A 6,000-nucleotide genomic window follows, 5' to 3' on the forward strand; every position below is an offset into this window, starting at 1 on the left:
AATTATTTGCAAGCTCTGAACACACAAATACTAGCATGTACCCCCACTTCTGGCAGCTTCAAGACTTTGTAAGTCTGTAAAATCTAACATCACAGCAGCCTGGCTTAAATGTCTTATGAGTAATGCACACTCAGAAACATCCAAGTATGAAGCTTGTTCCATCAGAGGATCAGCTGCACGTATAGCAGTACCCTCTCCCCATACTATCTGCAGCTCTGAGGCTGGTGGTTACGCCTTCATTAAATATGGATGCAGCCAGCTAAAAGGAGAAGGCAAGAATACTCAAAATCAAACATATCAGGTTAAAAAGCCACTGTTTTCTGATGTATACAAACAGGCTAGAACTGTCTGGAAATGTCCTAAGAAATATTTTTCCCACTGTTTAAAATGTCAGTTAGACAAAATTAAAACTTTCTTCAAAGATGTACCTGTATCAATTACAGAAGGATAAGAGAGAAATCACTGTTGTGTGTGGGTGCAAAGGTTCATTAGAATATAAGAGAATGAAAATATATAACTCTGAGATTTCTATATAATTCTAATATAGAACTATTTAAGGTGTTTTCTGTGATGACACAATCAACCTAGTCAAAAGTCTTTGTAATTTTCCTCTGACGTATTAAAATGCCCATGTCTGTCTTTGGATCTGATTTTCTTCCTACCTAAAACTTTATGGGTCAATCTAAAATTCACTGATGTCAATAGCAGTCATTGTACACTTGGCATCTGAGGAGACCCTATGTATAATTATGCAGTAATTAAACTTATTTTATTTAATTAACTTTATTTTATTTACATTTATGACAGTGTTGCCAGAGAGACCCGGAGACTGGTTCTAGTGATGCAGCAGTTCTTTCACGTTACTATGTTCTCCTCTGCCCAAACATAAGAAATAATTCCTTAGATTTGACTGAAATCATAACCTTATATGAAGGAATTATGACTGCTACTAGTTAAAATACATGGAAAAATGAAACATTTTTAGTTGAAAAGAAGTAATTATTTCAGAATTTCAAAATTCAGAATTCTGGTCCTGCTCCAGTAATGGCATTCTCTCTCAGGTATCCCTTATGCTCTATAAACAAGGTTTTCGCTTTTCATATTTTACTTAGTGATGTATTACAACTTATCAGGGTGAAGATTACCTTAGTTTTACTCACATACAATTATTTAACACACTCATCTCATATTTTAAATTAATAATGTTACTCTGTCTCCACACTGACTCTTGTGCAAAAATCAGCATAGACATATTCCCAATTTGGGTGACACTGGGGATACTATGCATCACAATCTTGTCAGTTACTGCAGTAGATCTGTGATATATAACACTATGCAAACCATAGAGGGCATACCAGATATGCATCGAATAATGAATAGACTGGGTGTGTTCACCCTGCCCACAGCACAAGAGTATGAGAGCAAGCAGACACTGAAGCAAGTAAGTTTATACAGCTCAAAGTGAGCTACATGTATTTCCTAGCTCAGGTGCCTTTGTTCAACATTTCCATTTCTGGGACAGAGGTTTGCAGAATCTGGCTGATTCCCAGTGATTTTGATGGTGAGTATGCAATTTGTGCAATAATTTCAAGAAAGTAGGCTGATCTTTTAGGGGAAAAAAAATTGGTGGATGGATAAATGCATAATCAGTTATGAGGCTGTTTGATACAAAAAATAGAAGCCAGGCATGTCAGCTTGTACAAACTGACACAAGTCAGTGGAAATCAGCGGAAGGATGACAATGTACACGTGCTGAGAGCCCGTCACTGGAAATGTAGAGTGATTCAGTGCAGGAAAGACACTTTTCTCAATAATCTGCATTAACATAGTTACTTTATGCTGGATAAAATAATCAGAGGTGATAAATGTTCTCATACTTTACAGTGTAAATCAACCTTATTAATTTTTCAGAAAGGGCTTTAATTTTTCAAGAAAGGGCTCCTGCTGACAAGTGACTCCATAACAAAGGGTTTTGGTACTTCTATTATGAACAGGATATTCAACTAGATAATCTGATTACTATGACAATGCCTATGCTCAGTAAGCTACACCAGCTATTAAAAGTAACATGAAAACTAAATGATGAGCAGAAAGCCACAATAACAGAGGACTGACAGAGGGAATTGAGACAAGCAGGTGAAATGATCTGAAGTGGAAAATGGCTACAACAACAAAGCTCTGGACATCCCATTTCTTCTGTGAAATGTTGGTAATCCTAACAAGAAGTTACTAAATACTCATCGTTGTATCTTGCATGAACAATACAGCACATCCTGATACTTTGCAGAATCATAGAATCATTTAGGTTGGAAAAGACCTTTAATATCATCAAGTCCAACCATTAATCTGGCACTGCAAAATCCACCACTAAACCATGCCTCTCTAAACGCCTCATCCACACATAACTTTTAAATACCTCCAGGGATGGTGACTCAACCACCTCCCTGGGCAGCCTGTTCCAGTGCTTGATAACCCTTTCAGTGAAGAAGTCTGGTGCAACTTGAAGCCATTTCCTCTTGTCCCCTTGTCACTTGGGAGAAGAGACCAACACCCACCTCACTACAACCCCCTTTCAGGTCCTTGTAGAGAGCGATGAGGTGTCCCCTCAGCCTCCTCTTCTCCAGACTGAACAACCCCAGTTCCCTCAGATGCTCCACATAGGACTTGTGCTCTAGACCCTTCAGCAGCTTTGTTGCCCTTCTCTGGACACACTCCAGAACCTCAATGTCCTTCTTGTAGTGAGGGGCCCATAACTGAACACAGTATTCGAGGTGCGGCCTCACCAGAGCCGAGTACAGGGGCATGATCACTTCCCTGGTCCTGTTGGCCACACTGTTTCTGATACAGGCCAGGATGCTATTGGCCTTCTTGGCCACCTGGGCACACTGCCAGCTCATATTCAGCTGGCTGTCAACCAATACCCCCAGGTCCATTTCTGCAGGGCTTTCCAGCCACTCAGGTCCCCAAGCCTATAGCATTGCATGGGGTTGTTGTGGCCAAAGTGCAGGACCCGGCACTTGGCCTTGTTGAACCTCATACAATTGGCTTCAGACCATTGATCCAGCCTGTCCAGATCCCTCTGCAGAGCCTTACGACCCTCAAGCAGATCAACACTCCCACCCAACTTGGTGTCATCTGCAAACCTACTGAGGGTGCACTCGATCCCCTCGTCCAGACCATTGATAGAGATATTAAACAGGACTGGCACCAATACTGAGCCCTGGAGAACACCACTGGTGACTGGCTGCCAACTGGATTTAACTCCATTCACCACAACTCATTGGGCCCGACCATCCAGCCAGTTTTTTACCCAGCAAAGTGTGCACTCATCCAAGCCATAAGCAGCCAGTTTCTCCAGGAGAATGCTGTGGGAAACGGTGTCAAAGGCTTTACTAAGGTCTATGTAAACAACATCCACAGCCTTTCCCTCATCCACAAAGCGGGTCACCTTGTCATAGAAGGAGATTAGGTTAGTCAAGCAGGACCTGCCTTTCGTAAACCCGTGCTGACTGGGCCTGATCAGCTGGTTGTCCTGTACATGCCACGTGATGGCACTCAAGATGATCTGCTCCATAACCTTCCCCAGCACCAAGGTCAGACTGACAGGCCTGCAGTTCCCCAGATCCTCCTTCTGGCCCTTCTTATAGTTGAGTTAATCTCCAGTCAACTGGGACCTTCCCAGTTAGCCAGGGCTGCTGGTAAATGATGGAAAGCATCTTGGTGGGCACTGCCACCAGCTCCCTCAGTTCCCTTGGGTGGATCCCATCCAGCCCCATAGACTTCCGTGTGTCTAAGTGAGGTAGCAGGTTGCTAACCATTTCCCCTTGAATTATGGGGGATTCATTCTGCTTTCTGTCCCTGTCTTCCAGCTCAGGGGGCTGGGTACCTGGAGAGCAACTGGTCTTACTATTAAAGACTGAGGCAAAGAAGGCATTAAGAACCTCAGCCTTTTCCTCATCCTTTGTCACTATGTTTCTCCCCGCATCCAATAAAGGATGGAGATTCTCCTTAGCCCTTCTTTTGTTGCTAATGTATTTATTAAAACATTTTTTATTGTCTTTTATGGCAGTAGCCAGATTAAGTTCTAGCTGGGCTTTGGCTCTTCTAATTTTCTCCCTGCAAAACCTCACAAAAACTTTGTAATCCTCCTGAGTTGCCTGCCCCTTCTTCCAAAGGTCATAAACCCTCTTTTTTGCCTGAGTTCCAGCCAAAGCTCTCTCTTCAGGCAGGCCGGTCTTCTTCCCCACCGGTCCTCTTTCAGCACATGGGGACAGCCTGCTCCTGTGCCTTTAAGATTTTCTTCTTGAAGAATGTCCAGCCTTCCTGGACTCCTTTGCCCTTCAGGTCTGCCTCCAGAGGGACTCTGTCAATCAGGCCCCTAAACAGGCCAAAGTCTGCCCCGTGGAAGTCCAAGGTATCAGTTCTGCTGACCCCACTCCTTACTTCTCTGAGAATCGAAAACCTCAAGATTTTGTGATAGCTATGCCCAAGACAGCCTCCAACCATCACATCACCCACAAGTCCTTCTCTGTTCCCAAACACAGGCCCAGCAGGGTGCCCTCCCTAGTTGGCTCACTTACCAACTGCATCAGGAAGTTATCTTCCACACACTCCAGGAACGTCCTAGGCTGTTTCCTCTCCGCTGTATTGTATTTCCAGCAGACATCTGGCAAGTTGAAGTTCCCCATGAGAACAAGGGCTAGCAATTGTGAGACTTCTCCCAGCTGCTTATAGAATACTTAATCTGCCTCTTCACCCTGGTTGGGTGGTCTATAACAGACTCCCACCATGATATCTGCCTTGTTGGCCTTCCCCCGGATTCTTACCCATAAACATTCAAGCCTATCATCATCGTCATTAAACTCTAGACAATCAAAACACTCCCTAACATACAGGGCTACCCAACTCATCCTGTTTGTTACCCGTGCTGCATGCATTGGTATAGATGCACTTCAGTTGGGCTATTGATCCTGCCACCTTTTTGGGGGGACAAGCCCTAATTCCTGAGTAAGCATGCTCAGGCGCTTCCATGGTTTCTAACACATCAACAACCCCTGCGTCTTTGCTGCTGTCCCCTACCTCCATCCCCTACCTCCATTGAGATGGCAAACCAAAGGACCTCGGTAGCACACTGTCCCTCAAACATTGGCATGCCACCCCCAGGCTTATCTCTAGTGAGCCTGGTTTTGTCCCTTTCCCCCTTCAAATCTAGTTTAAAGCTCTTTCAATGAGCCCTGATAACTCCTGTGCAAAGATCCTTTTCCCGCTTTGAGAGGTGTACTCCATCTGTCCCCAGCAGGCGTGATGTTTTGTAGACCAACCCATGACCAAAAAACCCAAAATTCTGCCAGTGACACCAGTCTCGGAGCCAGGCATTGATCTGCTGGGTCTTCCTGTTTCTTCCTTCATCATTCTCTGCAACTGGAAGGACAGAGGAGAACACTACTGGTGCTCCCTTAAACAGTCAGCCCAAGGCACTGAAGTCTCTTTTGGTTGCCCTCGGACTTCTTGTTGCAACTTCATTGCTGCCTACCTGAAAAAATCAATAATGGATAATAATCTGAGGGCCGTGCCAGGGTAGGAAGCTTTCTCTTCACATCTTTAACCTGGGCCCCAGGAGGCAGCAGTCTTCCCTAAGAAGGGGGTCCGGTCTGCATGTTGGGCCTTCTGTTCCCCTCAGAAGGGAGTCTCCTATGACAATGACTCATCTTTTTTCCTTTACAGAAGCTGTTTCAATGCAGGGCATAGGCTGACTGGACCTCAGCGACGCCTCCAAGCTAGATGAACTATCGTCCTCGTCATTGTTCGGTTCCACTTGCAGAGCCTCGTACCTGTTGTGCGAGGGCACCTGGGAAGGGGGGGTAGTCAGAGAGGAGACGCCGGGCAGGAACTCGTCGCCATTGCCCCCTATCCCTTAAGTCACTGCGTTCAGCCAGGCGGAGAGAGGGTACGGAATCCTCGGTGTCATGCATCCTATCCGCCTGTCTCAGGGAACACAGG

Source organism: Gavia stellata, chromosome Z, assembly GCF_030936135.1.
Source record: "Gavia stellata isolate bGavSte3 chromosome Z, bGavSte3.hap2, whole genome shotgun sequence".
Lineage (NCBI taxonomy): Eukaryota > Metazoa > Chordata > Aves > Gaviiformes > Gaviidae > Gavia > Gavia stellata.